The following is a 24,102-nucleotide window of genomic DNA, read 5'->3' on the forward strand; positions in this document are numbered from 1 at the left end:
GGAGTAACAGGTTCAGATACTTCAGGTTCTTCGCCTATATCACTAGTAGATGAAAAACTACCAGCAAGCTCAAAACTGCAATTGCTTCAGGATTATAACCTGTTTCTAGACCTTGGTAATCTGGATGGACTACCAATGACGATTCTCCTTCTTCAGGTGAACCTACTCTACTGCCACTAGGAGGAGTTACAAGGACCTTTAACCTTCGTAATGACTCAGGACGTCTTGAGGAGGTTCACCCCGAAGTCTACGGGATTTCCTCAACAATTCGGCCACAGAAACAACCTCAGGAGACTTGCCCCGAAGTCGACGGGACTGTCTCGGTAATTCCGCCACAGTTAAAAACTTTTAACTACTGCACACGCAAACAAAGTAAAATCTCAAAGCAAACCACCTAAAGTCTCTAAAGAACCAAAAAAATTTGAATCACACGCCTAAAGAATCTAGGGCGTCAAACCAAGCACAAACAGTAGCCTTCCGGACCAAAAACGCTAGTTGGAGATGAAACCCAACATCGCCGGATTCAGTACAGAAGTGGCGGGTGGAACAGTTACCCCGGAAACCTGCTTAATGAATAGACCGGCACAAGTTCCTCCACTTTAACAGTCTCGAGTGAAGTGAACCCCCCGGAAAATCCAAGTGAGTCTAGCCGACGTCTACTCCAGGTACAGTGGGATCTTCCCTCCACCGTCACCTCGGTAGAATCCTAAAGATAATGGTCACTAAGGTTACCAATAGCAACAAATGCACCTGGGGGAACAGTCTACACTCCGACAGCACGCAAGGGCAGAGTATCAAGCTCAATCCCCTTGCCGGCTCCTTGACAATAATCCAAGGTTTATCGACAAGTGACCCCTGGCTCCTCGACAATGGTTAATCCGAGGTTTACCGTTTGTAATACGTGCGTGTCTGGCGTCGTTCCCAACGAGGGAGGATTGATCCCCTCACTGGTTCGAACACGAGCTCGTGCTTCTCCTTTAAGAGGAGCTTTCCCAGAGTACAAATGAAACAATTGGATTTATTCTATCACAAGATAAGTTACTTGTTTGGTTTTGTTGTCTTGGAGAGTTAATTACTCTCCTACTCCAAGACACTAGCCTGATCTAAATTGGTGTTTCAGAGCCCTAGTAAATAAAAGTTACTAGATTAATTTTACTTTAAGCGTTAATTTTATGGTTTTTCTTAAAGACAAAAGGTAGTGGAGATGAAACTTGTGGTGTGTAGACTCGACTCGCAACCACTACAAAGATGAACCTAAGATGATTTACACTACTTTTCTTTTTCAATGAATCTCCTAAATAAGAGAGTTGGAAAATGCAAATTTTATAGAAAACAACTTTCTTAGTAAAGACAATCAAAGAAACAATTCTCTTTATCTTTTCAAAACACACAATTCATGACCACTAATTACTCTACGAAATTTCCTTTTTCTCCCAAAAGTCTACAAATGCTACCAAAGCAAACTTTTTCCAAAAGAATTTTTTGTTTTTTTCTATATTAATAAAGCATGTAAAAACTATTTATCAAATCAAATTTAACAAATCTAAGACAATCAAATCAAATTCACTCAAAAGCAAATTAAAAGGAAATTTACCTAAAAGCAAAAAATAATGAGGACAAAAGCCTACAAGGATGATTCCCGGATGTTTTACTTAGTCAAAATGCAACTAAGGATCTGTTCATGCAGAATCATAAACTAACCAAAAAACAAAAATTGAAATATTTTTGTTCTTTTTTCTCAAGAATGAAATTCAAGGCTTTAACAAACAAACTTTTCGAGATTTGCAAAGAGAAGACACAAAGGTAGGTCTCTCACAAGGGTGACTTCTATGATAGGCCTGACTCCTAAGAGGACTGATCAAAACCAAGGAGATCCAAAGCTTGACAACCTCTAACACCAAAGTCACTACAGGACCAGTTAAAAATCAAACCCTAAGGCAAAATCCCTATCAATTCCACCAAAACCCTCGACACTAACGGGACAAGTTCAGGTGAAGATCTCTGACAGTAAACTAATGGATCTGGGCAGTAAAAACAAAGTAAAAACAAAATCTAAAGAGCAAAAAGAGAAAAAATGAATTTTTCTCAAGTTTGACAGGGGTACGCAGGTGATCTGTTGACACAGGCGCGGGGACGCCCTGTGCACAAAGACGCAGTGCGTACAAGTACGCACTGTGTCAAACTCAGAGACTGCATACTGCTGGCAAAGCTAAGAAAAATAAAAATCTAAATTGACTCTAAGCTAACCCACCCAAATACACAGTTAGACAGCCAAAAATCAGAAAATAAACGATTTTTCTCAGACCAAAATATCAAATTAAAAAGAACTCAAACACATTCATGGATTCCCCAGCGGAGTCGCCATTTTGTCACGCGGAGAGTCGTTAGTGTGGACACAACCGACCTTCCTAGAAGCCTAAGACTTTCTAATGACAAACAAGACAAATAAGAGCAATCCTTCCCTAAATATGCTTTTACAATATGAGAAATCAAGTGTTTAGATCCTACCTGTAATCCAACGCTGTTGTAGTAGTCCAGCTTCGTTGATCCGGATGAGCTCCTCCTTCACTTAGAAACCTGCATTCACCAACAATCAAACGATTAAATAGCACCTGAATATCACATAAAATAAAACATATTTAACATATAGACCAAGGAGTATATGAAACAACTCATAAATAACAAATTGTTGAGAAGAATGGACTAATTTGTATTAAAAGGTAACAAAAGGAACCATTACAACCTGAGCCTTGGTGTTGTGCAAGTCCCTCCCAGGGTCCACAAGAGTCCTCCTTTACTCTGATCAGCTCACCCACTTCCAAATAGAACAAGAAAAGATGGTAATCTCTCCTCACAAGCTTCTACAAGGAAGCCCTAATTCCAGCAGCATCTACCCTTAGGAATATTCAGCTTTCAACCTCCCCTCCCTTTGGCCTAATGCCTGTATTTATAGTGCTCTAGAGGAAGTTATTCAGGTCCACCATCAATGGGATAAGCCCCTCTTTGGATGGGATAGCTCCCCTCTTGATGGGATAAGTTCCTCTTTGGTAGGGATACATGAACCATCTGGAGGCGCTTCATACACGTCAAACAAGCTTCTAGAAGACTCTAGAAATGACCACAAGTAACTTTTTAAGATGAAACTCGCGCCTTTTGACCTTTACAGGGGTACGCACCCACCCGTTTACATACAGAGCGTACAAATACGCAGGTATTGTGAACTTGGGTTGCGTACACGCAGGTAAGGCTAAGAGAAACTGCGTACCAGAGATAATTGACTTTAAATGACTTTTCTCTCTTTCTTGAAGTTTGACATGAAGAGCAGAGGCATGAGACTTGCCAAGGAGGATAGTATGACAGTGGATGGAGCCATACTAACTGCAAATAGTCATGGTGACATTTTTTAGTGTAACACTTCCTTATCTGCCACCCATAGGGTGTGTGTGATCCTTACCTGTTTTGACAAGTCGGATATGATCACCCCCTATATTGGTCTATGTAGAGTATACCCCAACTGGAATCATAACTGCAAGTTGGGATTTTTGGGATTATTGCTCCCGATTTGGCCAATGGGTTGACAGAGTGATTGGGGGTGTGTGATCCTTACCTTTGGTAAGTCGGGTATCTCACCCAACCTGATTATGATGCAGGTGTTCTACCACATGACTTTTGAGCATCATGTGAGGAATATCAGTAGGCAATATGATGGTTTGATCCTTACCTCGTATATATAAATTGATATCTCTCCCATTGATTGCATCATGGGATTGTTGTGATCCTTTCTTAGTAAGTGGTATCTTGCTTATTACCTAACATGAGGTGAGAGTGTCCTGTAGGACCTTCCTCATTTCCATTTCAACTTGAGATTAATCTCCCCGATGTAGTCTTAGGTTGAGATGTGCTCCTTGATATTGTTTCAAATTGAGATGTTCTCTCTGACATGATAGAGGGTGGTTGCCTAGACTTGCCTATGATGTCAAATTAATCTTCTTTTAGATTAGAGAATGTTCAACATTTGAGCAGATATAATCAAGAGATAAATTGGGATAAGTAGAGATGAGTAGAGACGAGCACTATCGACATTTGATGAAAATATACTTGAGAGAGGATATGATTTGATGACATGATTCTTGTGATGATTATATGATGCACTTGGAATTTCTCAGTAGATGAGAGGGAGTGTTAATTTGGCATCTCAATGAAAATTTCCATTATGGGACAAGATTCCTCTTTTCAAAAGGACCAATTTTCACTATTGAAGCTCTTAATTTAAACAAGGGAAAGTGTATTTTTGAATTAAGGCCCACATGTGCCATTTTTATTAGGTCACCCCAAAAGATAAATTGGAAACCCATCGATGGCTATAAATACAATTCAAATGACCTGTTGGCATTATGATACAGGTGTTGTCCTTGATGGTAGCTCACTCAGGACAATTCAGATTTGATAAAGGGAAACTCACATTGCAACAGGTCAGCTCAGAGGTAACAGGGCAATGATACAGTAGAACACGAAGCTGGAAGAAAGGACTACAGATCAAAATCAAGAAGTTGAAGAAAAAGGACGCTTTAAGTCAGTTTAAGATGTATATGCAGGTTCACCTTATCCAAGCAATGTATACACGTTGGTTCACAGAACAAAAAGGGCGTATACGTATGCATGCACTTTCAGAAGAGGAAGAGCACATATGGGTTGGAAAATCAAGGAAATTTAGAATTAGAGAATACCAAGGGTCAATACCATGGTATTAGCCCACAATATTGAGTGGACTAATGGTTACCTGATCCCATCCAAGAATACAACAAGCTCTAAGTGTTGTTTTGGTCTGGGGTATTGAGGAAGGCCAAAAGCTATATAAGGAAGAGAAGATCAAAGGACTAGGTGTGCAAGAGAAAGGGTTTCTCAATAATACTTCTATCTAAAGTATAGTTCATGTTGCAGGGGCTATGATTATGATATGATCTGAAATATTTTGTGCACCTTGGATACAATTTTGGATCAAGATCATGAGACCTAAAATGACCTATCATTGTATGATATCATATTGGTTAGGCTAGATCTGATTACTTACACATGTTTTATTCTTTAAATGTCTTGATATGGGTATATCTGAAGTCTAGAATAGCAGTGAAGTTGTAAGTTAATATTTGCAAATCTATACGCTAGTTCAGCTTGGTAAAGGTGCTTATACACGCAGGTTCGACTCTTCCAAGTAGTGTATGGAAAAGAAAATCTTGTTGTTCAAAAATGAATGATCTATCTGATCAGTGCTGTTTTTTTATTGTTGTCTGTCAATGAAGTCTTCTTAGATCTAAAATTAAAACTAAATGAATAATGAGTTTGTGTCTGATTGATTGATTGATTAAGTGAGAAGGGTTATCTTTCTTGTTTACTGTCTAGATCTCTACAAATTGAAAGTAAATGTTCAGAATATTACTGGCTAGTACAGGTTTGATTTAGAAATTTTTATGATTCAGTAGTTTCAGAGGTATACACAGATTTTGTTACAAGAAGTAGCATATACACGCAAGTTCGGTTCATTAAAGTAGTGTATACATTCTAATGTACAATTTTTGAGGTTACAGATAGTTCTGAATGAAGATGTAGGTTTCTGGTTTCAACAGAGTGTTCTGGTGACAATGATTTGACTGTTCAGATTGACTACTTGTTAGTTGATGCAGTTATTATTATAGAGTTTGAGCTTCAAAGTTTCTAATCGATCTAGTGTGAAAGTTTGATGAAACAAGGCCTTCATATTGTGTTGTTGTGTACCAGGAGCATCCAACCTGAAAATTTATGAAATGTGGTCCCTGGAGGAAGAGAGAAGGTCGTAGCATTCTATAGGTTGGCGCCTACGTACCATTAAACATATCGGCACCAGTACAAGAATGTATTGGTATGAATCCGCACTAGTACAAGATTGTAGAAATATGTTCTTTATCTTAAAAAGAAGATAGAGATGACAACAGCAGGTGGTTTTTCTCTCGCATTGGGTTTCCACCTTAAGTCTTGGTGTTCATGTGTGTTGCTTATAGGTGATGGTTTATTATGTTATTACTGCACATAATTATTGTATAATAAAGTATTGATGCACTGATTATGTATCTACACATGATGAATTAACTAAGTCATAAGATTTCTAGGCATACACTAGTTTCTTTAATCACAGTTGTGTGCACAGGCAAGTTCACTTCACTGAAGTGGCGTATATAAATATGATTTGGAAATGAATAATTATTGAATTGTAAATAGTGATTTACCCCCCCTTTCAATATTATTTCCAACAATTGGTATCACAACATGTCCTTCAGAAGAAGCTTGATCACTTGAAGGGATATCTTTCAAGATGAACAATCATGAAGGCATGGGATCCATCAGACCACCAATATTTAATGGTAACAACTTGGTATATTGGAAAATAAGAACCATAGCCTATCTTTAGTCACTTGGATCCGATGTTTGGGAAATTGTGGAAGTAGGATACCAATTTCCAGCAGTAATACCTACAGATACAACAGGTAATAATTTATATGAAACCAATGCCAAAGCAGTCAATACTTTATTGGGAAGTATATCCGAACCAAAATTCATCAAATTCATGTAGCTCAAGAAAGCCAAACATATATGGCACAAAATCATTCAGAGCTACGAAGGAGACTCCCAGGTAAAACATGCTAAGGTCAAAACTCTCAGAATTCAGTATGAAACTCTTAAGATGCATAGTGATGGTAGTATTACTAGTTAATTTTTATGTGTAGATGAGATTGTTAATTGTATGAAGAATCTGGGTGAAGAGATAAAGGAGGCTATTTTAGTAGAGAAATTTTTTAGATCTTTGTCTTCTAAATTTGATTCAAAAGTATCTGCCATAGAAGAAAAACATGATCTTCAATCTATGATTGTTGTTCAACTTCATGGAATTATAGTTGCCTTTGAAATGAGGAAAGGAGGTGCATCATATATGAGAGAATTCACTTTTAAAGCTTTAGAAAAGGGAAAAGAAAAGGAAGAGCGCAATGAATCAGGATACATTTCAGAAGAAGAAGATGAGGTAAACTTTCTCAAGAAGCTTCAACTTCGAAAGATCCAGAGGTAAGCTACCATTCAAATGCTTTGCTAGTGGTAGAGTTGGCCATTATGCTGCAAACATTCCTCCTAAACATAATCATGAAAAAGGAAAGGAATCTGAAAAAGGAAATAGAGAAAAGGTTTTTAATAGAAGAAGTTACTATACCCATGAAGATAGTGATGGATTATCGAATAGTGATGAATATGAAACTAAATAGGATTATAAACTACTCATGGCTTATGACAATGATGATTTTTTGGATTCCTTAGAAGAGGATGACTTTTTGAAGAAATCACTAAACACAAAATCTATTTGGAAGAAAATAATATGATCATAGACGCATTGAAACATCAACTCACTGAAAGAGAAAAGCACAATGAAAAACTAGAATGTGAAGTTCTGGGTATAAGAAAAGAACTTGAGAAGAAAAAATATCTTAATATTAGATTTGCTAAAGGATCATAAACTTTAAATGAAATCATCAAGATTTAGTGTTCTCCTCTTATAAAGACTGCTCTTGGATATACTGAAGAATCATCCCAATCACAAAAGTCGTCAGCCTCCACCAGAAGATACCTTGATGCAACAAAGACCAGCGAACAGTATGTCAATCGTCAACAAAAACCTAAAAGTACTCATCAGGTAAATCATGCTCAATTTACTCCAAGAATGAACATCAATAGAAGCATCAACCAAAAGGTAAACAACACCAAAAGATTCTATAATCACATAAACTTATTTAATGGACAATGTTTTTCATGCCATAATTTTGGGCATAAGGCTACTCAATGTGTTGCTTACAAAACTATCATGACTAGAGAAGCACGAAATCAAAGGAGCATAACAGGGATCAAGAAAAGTTCTTATAGTAAATTTTATCCTCTTCAATATGAAATTGAATGTTCATTTTGTAATAACTTAGTTCATGAAGATTCTGAATGCAGGAGAAAATTTTGTCCAACACTTCAAAAGGAGAAAACATCATCAAATTCCAAAGTATGTAGAAAGAAGGAACTTCAATCAGAAAGATGTGGCATAGCTCTGTTTGCAGAAGGACAAGAAAATCAGTGGTACATTGACAACGGATGCTCTAAACACATGATAGGTGATAAAGATAAACTTCATTAATATAATGCTTTAGAAAATGAAAAGAATGTCTCCTTTAGAAATGACACACCAGTTGTCATTAAAGTAAAAGGTTTGTTTATTTGAAAGAAAACGTTAAAGCTGGAAATTTCATGTATGTTGGTGGTATAAAACATAACTTGTTGAGTATCAGTCAAATGTGTGATCAAGGAAATGAAGTTGTGTTTCTATCAAATGAATGTGTCATTCATGAGCTTGATACAGGAAGGACTATAATCAAAGGTACAAGAACTCCAAGCAATCTATACATACTGAAAGGAGGACAAAAACAATGTTATCTAAGAAAAACAAATGAAAACTGGTTATGGCACAAAATATTGGGACATGTAAGTTTTTCTCAGATAATAAAAGCATGCAGGCTCAAGGCGGTTTTGATCTTCCAGATATCAACATCCCACAAAATACCATCTACAAACCATGTCAAGTCAGTAAGCAAACTAGAGTTCATTTCAATGAAAAAGAAGGATCTGCTAGTAAGCCTCTTGAACTCATCCATACTGATTTGTGTGGACCAACAAGGAAAAAGTCACCTCGTGGAGAAGAATACTTTATTTTATTCATTGATTATTCTTCTATAATGTGTTGGATAGGTCTACTAAAGCATAAATATGAAGCATTTGAAAATTTCAAATCCTTCAAAGGTTTAGTTGAAAATGAATTATATCGAAAAATCAAATACATGTCTCAGATCTGGTCGAGGGAGAGCATTCATATCAGGTGAATTCTTTGATTTTTGTGAACAACATGGAATAAAAAGGTAGTTCTCTATTGCCGGAACTCCTAAAAAAAATGCATAGTATAAAGAATGAACATAACAATTAAACAAGTGGCTCGAGCTATGCTTGATGAATCTAGAACTCCTGCCACCTTTTGGGGTGAAGCTGAATTTGTTGTCGTGACTATTCTCCACAAAACTAATGTTCGGCAAAATAGTGATCAAAATTCATTTGAAATTTGGTATGGTAAGCCTCCTACTGTAAAAAAATTTAGAGTTTTTGGAAGAAAATGTTTCATCAAAAGGACTGATGAAAAACTTGGTAAGTTTGAACCCAGAGCAGACGAAGGAATTCTTCTTGCTTATTCATCAAGAAGTAAAGGATACAAATTTTATAATAAAAGACTTCATAAAATTGTTGAATGCATTGATGTAGATATTGATGAAGCATGCAGAAATCCAGAATAGATGAAATCAACAAAGGAACATGACAATGAGGAAGACAATGAATGCTTTCCCATATCAAATCAAAATGATATAGAGGAAGAAATGAATGAAGCATCAGAAGAAGATGCAACAGAGAGGGAAAAGACTCAATCCATGTATGTTCAAAAGAATCATCTAGAATCTCAAATTCTAGGAGAAAAAGGGTTTGGAGTACAGACAAGAAGAACTCTCACATCTCTAGTTATCTAGCATTACTATCCTCCATAGAACCACATAACATAAATGAAGCTAGAAAAGATGAATGTTGGGTTAAGGCCATGGATGAAGAACTTGACGAAATTGAAAAGAATGATACTTGGGAATTATTTCCTAGACCTCATGATAAAAATGTTATAGGACCAAAATGTAGGTTTTAACCCTGTACAGAAATTACCTGCATACGAATTCTAAAACACAGAAAATAAACAATGCGAGATAATAACACATAAAACACATATACACAGATAGTTTCCCCTAGATCCCAAAACTGGGACTACTAGATTTATTTTTCATTATATTCCTTTCAATGTTACAATACATATTTATACATGTCCAAGCATCTAATACCATGGACTGAAAACCATCACGTCTAAAACCATGGACCGAAAACCATCACATCCAAAACCATGTGCAAAAATCATGCACAAAACCGTAGGTAGGTCCACCCAACCTAATATAGGGACCAAAAACAAAATTTTCTGAGGCACTGCGCTAGACCCCATAGAGGGAGTTACTTTCACCCCTCAAACCCCCTGTGACCTCCTTGCTACACAATAGGTGCAACGAAGTGGGGCTCCGCCCCCCCTCTAACCCTTCGGTTAAGTACGTGGGCTAGTCATGGAAAGAATATAACACAACCCAACAAAAAATCAACGTTTAAGAATAATTTGAATGAAAATGGAGAGGTTATTAGAAACAAAGAAAGACTTGTTTGTAAAGGGTATGCTCAACAAGAATGTATAGAATTTGAAGAAAATTTTACACCTGTTGCCAGACTTGAAGCCACAAGAATGTTTCTTGTTGTTTCAAATTTTTGAAAATTCAAAGTATATCAAATGGATGTAAAATCATCTTTTCTTAATGGAGATTTAGAAGAAGAAGTTTATATTGAGCAACCAAAAGGATTCATTCTAGGAAATGATGCAAAACTTGTATGCAAGCTCAAAAAGGATTCATATGGTCTGAATAAAGCTCCAAGCACCTCGTATTATCATCTTAACAAATATCTACAAAAACAAGGTTTCACAAAAGGTTCTGCAGGCAGCAACTTATACACAAAGATTGAAAATGATAAAATGATAATTATTGTTTTTTATGTTGATGATATCATCTTTGGTAGTAATGAAGAATCTATGAGTTAGAACTTTGCTTTGGTTATGCATCAAGAATTTGAAATGTCCTTACTTGGTGAGCTTACTTATTTTCTTGGTCTACAAGTACAACAAACAAAAAATGGTATTTTTCTTTCACAAACTATATATCTCAAGAAGATTATGAAGAAATATGGAATGGAATATTCTAAACTTGTATGTACTCCAATGGTAATAGGATGTAGTCTATGATTGGAAGTCTACTCTATCTAACTGGTACCAGCCGTGATATCATGCATGTAGTAGGAATTATTGGAAGGTTGCAATAAATCCAAAGGAATCACATCTTCACGTAGTAAAAAGAATATTAAAATATCCTCAAGGAACTCAAGACTTTGGTCTATGGTATCCTAAAGATACATATCTTACTCTTCATGCATATACAGATGCATATTGGGCAGGAAATGTTGATGATCAAAAAAGCACTAGTGGAGGTGCATTCTATATGGGATCACGGTTAGTGTCTTGGTTTAGTAAGAAACAAAGTTCGATTTCCTCATCTACAGCTGAATTGGAATATGTGGCTGATGCATCTTGCTACACAAAGCTAATTTGGATGATGTAAACACTACAAGATATTAAAATCGCATGTACTCCACCCATCTCCATTCCATGTGATAATACGAGTTCCATCATTATTTCGAAAAATCCAGTCATGCACTCCAAGACCAAGCACATACCCATTAAGTACCGTTTTCTATGACAAAAAGTGCTTGAACAAAAGGTTAAATTGGAGTATTCTCCCTCTAGAGAAGAGGTTGCTAAAATATTCACCAAACTGCTTCCCAGAGAAACATTTGAATATCTCAAACAAAAGATAGGATTAGTTTCTACATCATCCTACAATTAAATCTTGTTTTTTCAGAGGAAGGTTCATATACACGAGTTTCATGAAGGATAGTTGCGTATATATGCGTGTTTCTATGGCTGCAGGAGTGTATATGTTTTTTTGATAGAAAAATAGTGGGTTAGACTCGGATATGGGTGATCAGTCTGATATTGATGATTACAGTCTGCTCATATGCTTTGTTCATTGATTTTTATTTGACTGATGAAGATGCCTTGATGAATGATTTGTTGACAATGCAATGGTAGCATAGGTTCAGGGGGAGCATTAGCCTTATCAAACATTCTTCATTGTTGGCATTATGGTTGTTGATTTCAGCTATGGTTTTAGATATTCATATCAATTGTTACATAGGTCATGTAGAGATCTAGGGTGTAATATGTCTCCTTCTGTCATAGTCTATTTTTGAATGAGTCCTACTAGACATATGATGTAATTTGTATCCCCACTATGCATGGGAAGGATGATGTAATTATTTCTATTTTAGTAATGTATAAAGAATTGGTATATCCCCACTTGGTTGGGTGGATGAGTCAAATTTGGTGTATCCCCACATGGTTGGGTGATTGATGTATGTATGAGTCATTGGTCTTATGGAGGTCATACTCATTTAGTTGAGTTATAGAGTCATGTTATTCTTTTAAATCATATCTCTACAAACATTGTGTATACTCAAGGGGAGCATTAAAAGAATAGTGTCTCTCAAAAGGGGATAATATCTTGGTTTGCCCTTTTCCCTTAATGTCAAAGGGGGAGAGTATTTTGGTGTTGCTTGATATCTCTAACGGTTTCTATAACTTGCAATAATCAACACCAATATGGTTTCCATCAACTCCAAAGGGGGAGATTGTGGCATTATGATACAGGTGTTGTCCTTGATGGCAACTAACTCAGGAAAATTCAGATTTGATAAAGGGAAACTCACATTGCAACAAGTCAATTCAGAGGTAAGAGGGAAATGGTACAGAAGAACAGGAAGTTGGAAGAAAGGACTATAGATCAAAATCAAGAAGTTGAAGAAGAAATATGTTTTAAGTCAGTTTAAGATGTATACACAGGTTCACCTTATCCAAGCAATGTATACACATTGGTTCATAGAACAAAAAGGGCATATACGTATGCACACGCTTTCACAAAAGGAAAAGCAAGTATGGGTTGGAAAATCAAGGAAATTTAGGATTATAGAATACCAAGGGTCAATACCATGGTATTAGCCCACAATATTGAGTGGAGTAATGGTTATTTGATCCCGTCGAAGAATACCATAGGCTCTAAGTGTTGTTTTGGTCTGAGGTATTGAGGAAGGCCAAAAGCTATATAAGGAGGAGAAGATCAAAGGACCGGGTGTGCAAGTGAAAGGGTTTCTTAGGAATACTTCTATTTGAACTATATTTTATGTTACAGGGGCTATGATTATGATATCATATGAAATATTTTGTTCACCTTGGATACAATGTTGGATTAGGATCATGAGACCTGAAATGACTTATCATTGGATGATTTGATATTGGTCGGGATAGATCTAATTTCTTATGCATGTTTTATTATTTAAATGTCATGATCTGGTTATGTCTGAAGTCTGGAATAACATCGAAGTTGTAAGTTAATATTTTCAGATCTATACACTAGTTCACCTTGGTAAAGGCACATATACATGTAGGTTTGACTCTTCCAAGTAGCGTATGAAAAAAAAATCTTATTGTTTAGAAAAGACTGATCTATCTGATCAGTACTACTGCTTTATTGTTATCTATCAATGAAGTCTTCTTAGATCAGAGAGTAAAACTGAATGCATAAGGAGTTTGTGTCTGATTGATTGATTGATTAAGTGAGAAGGGTTATCTTTGTTGTTGACTGTATAGATCTCTACAAATTGACAGTAGATGTTTAGAATAGTACTGGCTAGTACATATCTGATTCAAAAGTTTTTATGATTCAGTATTTTTGGAGTTATATGCAGGTTTTATTACAGGAAGTAGTGTATACACGCAGGTTGGGTTCATTAAAGTAGCGTATACATTCTGATGTATGATTTTTGAGGTTGCAGTTGGTTATTAATGATGATGCATGTTTCTAGGTTCATCACAGTGTTCTAGTGACAGTGATTTAACTGTTTAGATTGACTGGTTGTTAGTTGATGCAATTATTATTATAGATTTTGAGCTTCAAATTTTTTGATGGGTCCAGTGTGAAAATTTTATGAAATGAGGCCTTCATATTGTTTTTTTGTGTACTAGGAGCATGTAGTCTGAAAATTTATGAAACATGGTCCCTAGAGGAAGAGAGAAGGTCATATACTTCTGTAGGTCGGCACCTATGTACTAGTAAACATATCGGCCAATACATGAGCTAAGGGGTTGTAGCTTCCTTCCAGTAGAAGCTGGAGAATGAGAGAAGCTTGTAGCCTTTTGTAGGTGGGTGTTTGCGTACTGGTATGAGTCTGCACTAGTACAATATTGTAAACATATTTTTTTTATATTAAAAAGAAGGGAGAGATGACAATATCAGGCGGTTTTTCTCTTGCATTGGGTTTCCACCTTAAATCTTGGTGTTCATGTGTGTTGCTTATTTCTGATGGTTTATTATGTTATTACTACACGTAATTAGTGTATAATAAAGTACCGATGCACTGATTAAAGATCTACACATGATGAATTAACTAAGTCATAATATTTATGGCTATACGTTGGTTTCTTTAATCACAACTGCGTGCACATGCAATTTCACTTCATTGTAGTAGCATATATAATATGATTGGGAAATGAAAAATTATTGAATTGTAAATACTGACTCACCCCCACCCTATGTATTATTTCCAACATGACCCTCATTTGGACATAATCATGAAGCATTATCCTATTCTTCTTTCTTTGACTTGACTCGCATAGGTTTGAGATAGTTCGTGGAAGTTCACTCGCAGAGGTCTGAGATTGCATGTTCCGAAGCTCACACCTATGCTATGGTTTTGGTTTCCGACCGTAGGTATGACACAAAACGTTTTTGGTCACAAATGTAGGCATGAAAACTCATGCATGTGGTTGGAGGGTTTCAGCCACATGCACATCACTCTCTACATGCGGTTGCAACCTAGGGTTTGGTTTTATAAGTTGAGCACATTTTTATCTTTCACCACAGGGTTCAACAGTGAACCACAGATAGTGATAGTTGATCACATATATATAAATTATGTTTTTGATTATTGGCATTGTTGGGTTCATCTCATGATATTGTTTAGTTGATTTTACTATATAGGTTTATGATTCAAGATATGGATCATTGTACTCTCTTTTATTGAATCATTCAATGATAATCTAACAAGAAGAAGAATTTGAAAGGATTTAGCCCATAGTGGGTTTTGTCTTGGCCTTCGACCAATCGTGGTGTCTCTATGTGTTAGTGATTTTCTTCTATTTGTTCGTTTATGTTTCACTGCATTGATGATGATAATGTTCTTTCTAAATAGTTGCATATGTTGTTGAATAATGATGTAAATATTAATAATGTTATGATGCTAAGGGTTGAATTTAACAATGAAATAATGAAATGCAATTATCAAAGCAAAGAACAATATAGCCCTAAGAAAAATTAAAAGTGCGGAATATAATTTTCATGTTATAAGAAATTCAATGCTTTATTGGTTTACCAGCTCCAAGATTCAGGACGACAACTTTACTGTTACTTGTTGAATTCGCCTTCTATCTCGACCTCATCTCTCACCTAAAACTTATAGTGTGTGCACTCAAATGCTGTAAGGTCTCAAGTACACAAGATACATACACAAAACCTTGTCTCAATCGACTGCTAACATATGTTTCCATATCGACATGTAAATAGGTCCATAAAGCTAGCAATATATGTATGTATAATTGTGGTAAGGGATACCCTCCAACACTTAGTTTTTTTTACTTTGTGTGACACCCTTTTGATATTTTGTGACTTCATTATATATACGTATCTATAGAGAGTATGCGACATATAATTGACATGACTATCTCTCCCAAGTTTAATAGGTACTCGACTTGACCTACATACTTCTATATTTATACATAACACTACCCGTCCTGAATGTATAACATAATAATTTAGTCAAATGACATATATCTACCCATCTCTTATACTCATTTAATTAGGTTGAATTTCATACTCATAAATAGACATAACAACTAATTCATTCCTTAGAAATTACAAAAGAAATCAGCATTTCCATTTTCACATAGGGAATGACCTTCCTCATTGCTTGTACATGTACAATAATTATTCTTATTTCTTTAATCACACAATAAATGGAATTCCCCATTATCAACACAACCTATAAGCATTCCTCATTAATCATACACAAGAAATAAGTATCTCTCAACATTAACATTAACATTTAATCATAACATTAAGCATTCACAGGAAATTTATATAAGGTTCACATACATAGGAACTCAGATAAGTACTTATCCAAAAGTAGGAATCCTGGAGAATGAGGATGGGACTTCAGCCATCCTCCCAACATTATATTGGCTTCAACTATAGTCTTTCTTGTAGCCAATCATCCCAAGCAATATTTTAGAGCTTGAGGAAGGGTGCTCAAAGGAACTTCTCCCACCTTCAACACCATTGAGAGTCTAGAGATCCACTTACCTTCATCCAACAATGAGATGCTCCTTCCGAATTAGAGATTAATCATATCCACCCATCCACTAATGCTTTGATACCTCAGTGCCTCTTCCCTAGATAGGGAACCTCAAGGATACACGTATTAAAATGAGGTATTCGTATTATTTGTTCATTGCAACGTTCTTGTTCAGGGTTGTCCACACTACTCTCAGGCTCCTCTGAAATTTGTTTCTCCTCATTTTCCTCTTTTTGTTATATCCTCTACCCCCCGTCGAGTCACCAACTTTATTTGTTGACGCTATCTTACTCATTGCATCATGTCATCATTGTGAAACCTCTTCCTCACATTTTGTTGCATTTGCATGTGGTTGTGGGTATGTTTTCATTCCAACTCCCCACACATTTCCATCCCCCTGCTAGCACAACGCATTTCTTTAAAAAAAATTGTCCCTCTTACTTGTGTACATTCCTAAATAAGTATGGGCTCATCCTCTCTTATTCTCAATCTATAATTTTGCAGTTATCCCATGTAAAACACACCATTCAGCTTCCCATACCTACATTAAATAATTTATCTTCCTCCAATTTCCAAGAAATATCCCTTCCCAAGCTATGAAGTTTGTGTCCCATATCTCAAATAGTTGTATTTTACAAAAATACGATTACAATATTTACAATAGGGGATTATCACAAAGTGGTTGTCACAATGGGTGTATACCATGCTCATAAACTACCAATGGTAAAATAATAGTTAATGATTGATTTGATTAAACAGAAGAGGTGAATGGACAATGATATTAACTTTTGTTGTGAATGAATGTAGCTAGAGTGATGAGAGCTAGAAGTGGAAAATAATTGTAATAAGGGATTTCTAAAAGCGTAGCCTAAGAAGGGAGAGTTTGAAACATATCATAGGAAGTGAGTGCTAGAGGAGTGGCATAGGATATGTGTGTTGAGAGAGAGGAAAGGACATCAAAGATAGATGAAATGACATGAAGGACCCTAGGAAAAGTAAAGGGAGATGGAAAGGATAGGTATGTAGGTGGAGGTAAGGAATCCATATGTAAAGTAAGAGAGTTAACTAAGTAAGATGAGATTGAATATGAAGATAGTAGTAATGATATAATATGAAGTAGTGAAGAACCATTGAATAAATAAAATGAAGGGATATTTATTTTAGTAGGATGACTTCCATAAATATGTTTGGAGGGATTACAAATAAGTTTAGAAGGCTCAAATTTAAGTTGTGAAGGTTCTTTTAGACTCACTGACATAGGAGATCTTGTTGGACAAAGTGACACCCACGAGGAATCACCCCATTTATGCATGTTATCTAAGGACAATCTACAACAATCAATAGATAGGATAGTTACTAGAATTTACATATATCCAAAATTTAGGAAGCTTTAGGATAAGGGAGAAACTTTGAAAATAATTAATGTTAATATACCAATAGAAGCACCTAGATTACATTAGTTGTTGTATAAGAAGATTCCACCAGAAGGAGAATCAATATCAAATGTGAAATGGAGAGGTGAAATAACACAAAATCATATGATGATGATGCAAGATTATACACTTAGGATTTCATTATTCCATGGGACTAGGAAGAATGAAACCAACTAAAATTATTTCACTTATGAACCTATTTGGGTGGTCAAGTAAATGGGAAACAATAAAGATATGAAATAGTGTAGGAAGTATAACATGATAGCTCAAACTAGACATACTAGGTCTCCCACAAACATAAAATGAGTTTTAAAAAGGGAATTCCAAAAGCCAAAGTTTGAATCTCAATGCATTATAGGGAAGGAGATTAACTAGCATGTGGCGGAATTTGTTAGGTTAAACTTGGTTTGATGAAAAAGTAAATGTTTTTAGGTAAAAAATGGAGGTTCTAGGCACATGGTATTGGTGACCTATGGTATTGATACCATGGATTACATGTAATGAAGCATTTTAAATGCTTGAGTGTAATCAATTGTAATTTTCTAAGAAGTGAGTGGTGAAGACTCACATAGCTAGCTTGGTCAAGTTCGGTCAAGGGAATAATAGATCTATTAGCCAGTTTCTCTTGTAAGGATTTTACATGATAATTGCATGTGATCTATATTTACATGTTTTTATGATTTGTTATGATAATATTTCTCTCACATTTTATTCTAACAAATGGTATCAAAGCAAGTTGATTTTCTATTGTTCAAAGCTAAATGTTTTTCTCTAGCTAGATTTTTTATAAGCCTTATTATTTAGGCATACATGTTTTCACACATTAGTGTATGGATTTATCTTTATAAAGCATAGAGAGTATATCATGGAGTGAACCATTTGCATAGTTATTAGGGTGGTCAATATACTTGTATGTTAGCCTTTGATATTCTCAATGATGTTAACTCTTCGATTAATAGGGAATAGAGATGTGACTAAATTAAATCAAGCATTGATATACTATGAATAATTCAAGTTGTACCTAGCTTTCAAAAGAAATGTATGGTTTTTAAAATCCATTATGGAAATATAATACAAGAGAAATTATAGAAAGGAGAGAGGATAGATCATTTGTAGGTACTAGTAAAAGAAGCAATGGATGTGTGTGAATGAAATCCCATAGGTTTATAGAAACATTAAATATATTTTTTATAATGGAGTTGAGAATTTTAATGACATGTAAATAGGTACAAAAGTGTAATACATGGTAAGGTATTCATAGCCCTAGTAAATTATTAGCAAATTTTGAAGGTAGATGTACATGATGGGGGGACACATTAAGGATTTTTAGATATATGTACTTATAGAATTTTATGGGGGAAGGGATTCGAGGTGAGTGATGAAGTCTCCTTTGAATGACATGGCTAGATTTGGTGAAGGGAAAACCCAATTAAAGTTTAGAGCGGAGAATTTAATGTTAAGCTTGACTAGGTGAAAGAGTCAAAGTTTTTAGGTCAATAGTGGTGGTTTTGGGCACATGGTATTGGTGACTCATGTATTGAGAATTTGGATTGCATGTAATGCAGCCTTTAAAAGGATAAGGATATTTCATTGTAATGTGTGAGGAGATGAGTGGGGAAGGATCACTTGGATATCTTGCTCGAATATGGTCAAGGGAAAAATAGAACTGTTAGTTGGTTTTTTTGTAAGGATTTTATATGATAAATCATGTGTGATTTAGTCGTGACTATTTCTATCATTTGTTATAATTATATTTCTTTTTAACGTTTAATATTAACATAATATATATGGGACTATGATCAATGATTTAAGATATTAGTGGACCAATTTTGCTTTCAGATCGAATATGTTCACCATCAAGAATGGTTCATCATGGGTCTAATCCCTTATTTGAATTGCACTAATGTAGCAAAAGCTATTGACTGAAGATAAAAACACTAAATATCGCCTGCATTTGAATGCTACATTAAGTGGCATTGAAAATTTGAGTGAAATGGGGGTTTAGTCATAGCTTATTGTGCTTATGTTATACCTGTAGGATATTTCTAAGCTTAAGATGGGGCATGGGAGTATTTTTTGTACCTTATCCACACATAGGGATATTGCCAAAATTAGTGCCTATAATTGAGGAAGTATACGACAATAGGTGCATTGAGCCCATTCCCCATGAAATCAAATCCATTTCCAACACAACACCATACTTTATTTTGTGATTTTTACAGTTAATAGGCCATGATGTTAACAATTCAAAGTCCTTAAAATTAATGAAGGAAAGGGTTGCAGATGTGTATAGGGTATTGGAAGAGACTAAAGGAAAAGGCTGCGGAGGATTCCAAGGGGTACCTAGAGGAGGATTTAGGGGTTGAGGATGTTGCTATGGAGGAAGAAAACACACTTGCTACAACTACATAGAGGTTAGACAATTATCTAGGTTTTCTACTTAGACACACACATAGTGTGCCTATTATTATGATATTGAGCATGTGGTAGAGGATTTCCCCAAGCTACAATTAAAATACGAAGAAAAAAGGGCAAATTAAACATGGTGGCAATGGAACTATGCAAGGATCAAATTCTGATTAGACCCACATAATTATTATTTGTGACATAAGGAGGCACATAATTAAAGAAGACCTAGTCCAAAGGAACAATAGAGACATGGATTTGGATGGAAGGATTCAAAAATTAGAAAAACCTTTACCAAGATTCGATGCTGTGTAGTAGAAGTGAGTTTTTGATGATTCTTAGAAGCCCTTGGAATAGATACCCACAAGTATAACATAGGAACATGAGGTGCTATATGTGAAGACACTGAGCAATAAAGTAACACCAAGAGAAGAATTAGATGATTTAGAATATCAAGTCAAAGAGTTTTGAGGATGTTTTCTTAAGGTGTTATCAAAGCCTAACATGATCTAGAAATTGATGTAGTTGATATCTAATCTAGTAAATTAATAGAGACTAATATTTACAATTGCAATAGCGCTACTAGAGTCTAGGGTATGTCACAATAATATACATATAATTGGGAAAGAATTCAAAATTATAGTTGAATTGGTAATCTTTGAGACAAAGTGTTAGGATTTGGGTATGATATAAATATCTTACTTGAGAAGACATGGGAGATGACGGGGAAACCAAAATTGGTTTCGTCACCCATTCTACTTAAGCTAGACAATCAATATAATTTATATCAGTGGGTTGGAGAATGTAAACATCAATGTGGATGGAGTGAAGAAAAAAGTAGTTTTTGAATCTATAAAAATTCTAGATGAATCTTATGCATACTAAATTCCATTAGGATTTTGATAATAATGCAATTTTGAATATCAAGTAGAGAAAATGTCATTTAAAATAGATACACCATGCATCATTTAACCACTAGAATTAGTTAAAGGAGAAAGGTATATAGCGCTAGCCTAGGAGGATATAAAAAGTTCCATGATAGAAAATACTTACAAAATTATAGGTTGTAAAGAGTGTTGGCATTATGATACAAGTGTTGTCCTTGATGGCAACTCACACAGATGACAGATCATAGCGCAGTAGGTCAATAGCAAAGAATTGATGATCAGGCTACAAAGAATGAAGAAAGAAAAGTATATATGCAGGTTCACTATATACCAAGTGGTGTACACACGCAGGTTCACTATATACCAAGTCGCGTATATACGCAAGTTCACTATATACCAATTAGTGTATACACGCAGGTTATACACACAGGTTCACTATATACAAAGTTGTGTATACACGTGGGATTGCTGATCAAAAGTCGCGTATGCGTATACGCACTTTCATGCACGGAAAAGTGCATACATGTGGGAAAGCTTATTTTTGGGTCCGTGGTGTTTAGAACTATGACTTTGGACCTTGGTATTGCGTCTGAAGTGTTGAACCCAGGTGTTGGGTCCCTAGTATTGGTTCTAAATGGTTTTGGACCATGGTATTGAGTAAGGCCTAAGACTATAAAAGGAGAAGAAGATCATTAGGCAAAGGCAATTAAGAAAGTCTTGAATATCTGATGAAGTATGAGATCTAGTATGCAAGTTATGGGTTCATAATGCTTTGCTAAGGAGGAATATCAACAGCTGATGGAGAACAAGATCTAAGGATAGATTGGGATCTAATGGCTTGGAATGAATCATCTCTATACAGTTTGATCACACTTATTCTAGATCTGTATACTGATGCATGTAATATTATGTAAATATTATGATCTAGGTATAACTCAAGTTTTAGAATAGCTGCAAATCATGAATGAATATTTACAGATGTATATGCTGGTTGACTATGATAAAAGTGTATACATATGCAGGTTATATATATCTAAGTAGCGTAGACCATATGAACTATGATGTTTGAAGTTACAGGTGGTTCTGGTCATTGATGAGTTCTGATGACTGTTTACTGGTGTCAATATTCTGCATATTCAGTTTGGTTGATTCAGTTTAGCTTTAGTATTGATGGATGAGATCTAAAATGGATCAGGATCATAATGACTTATCTTTATGTGATCTGATGGACTAGATTTGGTTGCTAACATAGGTATTATCCTTGTATATGTAATGATCTGGGTTTGGCTGGAGTCAGGAAGTGCAACAAAGTTATAAGTAAGTAATTAATGACATATACGCTAGTTCTCTTTGGTGAAGTTACGTATACATGCTGGTTCAGCTCTTCCAAGTAGTGTATGCACTCTGATACATGATTTTTGATGATACAGTTAGATTTGAACATTGTTGCAGAGTTTTGCGTTCTGCTGTGTGTTCTAGTGATTGCAGTTTGTTGACTGGGTTTTAGTGATTCAGTATTGGGTGATTCATAGATTGATGATGCTAGTGTTGATTGATTGTGTGCTTCAATGATATTGATGGGTCCAGTATGAAAATTGGATGAAATGTGGCCTTCAAATTATGATGATATGTTCCATGAGTATCCAGTCTGAAAATTTATGAAATGTGGTACCTCAAGGAACAAAGAGAAGGTTGTAGCCTTCTGTAGGTTGGCACCTACATACTAGTACATTAGCTAGTACAAGAGCTAAGGGGGTGGTAGCTCCCTTCCAGTAGTAGCTGGAAAATGAGTGAAGGTTAGAGCATTCAGTAGGCTGGCACCTACTTACTAGTACATCGGCTAGTACAAGAGCTAAGGGGGTTGTAGCTCCCTTCCAAGGCAAGCTGGAGAATGAGAGAAGGTTGTAGCCTTCTGCAGGTAGAAGCCTATGTACTGGTATAAGACTGCACCAGTATAGAAGTATTTTAAAAAGAAGTTTCTTATTAAAAGAAGATAGAGACGACTTGCAGCAGGTGGTTTTCACCCACATTGGGTTTCCACCTTACATCATGGTGTTCATGTGTGCTTCTTGTGTGTGATGATCTATTTTGTTTTACTGCACCTATTTACTGTTCATATGGTTAATAAAAGTTCTGATGCACTAACTAAAGATCAATATTTAATGGATTAACTGAATCATAAGTTTACTGGATATATACTAGTTGCATTAGACACAGTTGCATGTACACACAGGTTCCCTTCACTGAAGTAGCGTATATGAATCTGAGTATGGAAATGAAAAGGTGTTTGATTTTATAATACTGATTCACCCCCCCCCCCCTTCTCAGTATTATTTCCAACAAAGAGTATTATGTTATCATAATCATTGATGAGAAACTGGGTTGGAGTAGCATTCGTTCCTATGACACTAATTAAAATGAAGCATCAAATTAGTGGAAAAATAAATCATATGAATTATATATTACACCTAGCACAAGGGTCACCTAAGTGGTCTATTGTACATGAGAAAAGTTTTACACATTCCCAAGTTTGAAAGTATACAAATGATTGATGTGTTCCTTAGCCAAATGGAGGAAATCGTATCGAAAGATCAAAGAAGATAAGCTAGGGATGCAAAATTTAAATTCACTCTTGAAAAATGGTGGATGATACATTGGGATAACTTGAGTTACCATAAATAGGAAGTCAAGTGCACTCAAGTCAAGTTCAATCCATTTGTTGATTGGGAGTTGACAAATATATATAAAGGGATGATAGAAATACATGAGAATGTATTGTTATAAGAATGAAGGTGGACGAATAATGAAATATTGAAAATATAGTGGGTATATTGGTTTTCACATTCCATGAACTTGGTTTCAAAAATTTGGTATATTCAAGAGGATTTGGGAAGGAAAATATGAGCTTAGGAGGGACTCACCCAACAATTTTTCACCACTTTAAAATATGCATTGAAGGATGTAACACTAATACCCATATTATAGTCCATGAAGTATTTTATATTTTCACAATATCCTATGAATCCCACACATAAGTTGGTACATGCACATCATAAGAAAAATTTTAAGTTATAATTGCTTATCCACTATTGGAAAATTGAGGATGAACAAGCACTAGAGGG

The 24,102-nt window shown here is 35.5% G+C and overlaps 1 pseudogene; it reads right to left on the reverse strand.

Annotated features, from left to right (window-relative positions):
- LOC149206490 (peroxisomal 2,4-dienoyl-CoA reductase [(3E)-enoyl-CoA-producing] pseudogene) overlaps window positions 1-24,102 on the reverse strand; it is a 70,079-nt pseudogene that overhangs the window by 29,354 nt on the left and 16,623 nt on the right.

The sequence above is a fragment of the Pinus tabuliformis genome, chromosome 1_2 (genome assembly GCF_031772625.1).
Source record: "Pinus tabuliformis cultivar Carrire ecotype Pingquan chromosome 1_2, CPIR1, whole genome shotgun sequence".
Classification (NCBI taxonomy): Eukaryota; Viridiplantae; Streptophyta; class Pinopsida; order Pinales; family Pinaceae; genus Pinus; species Pinus tabuliformis.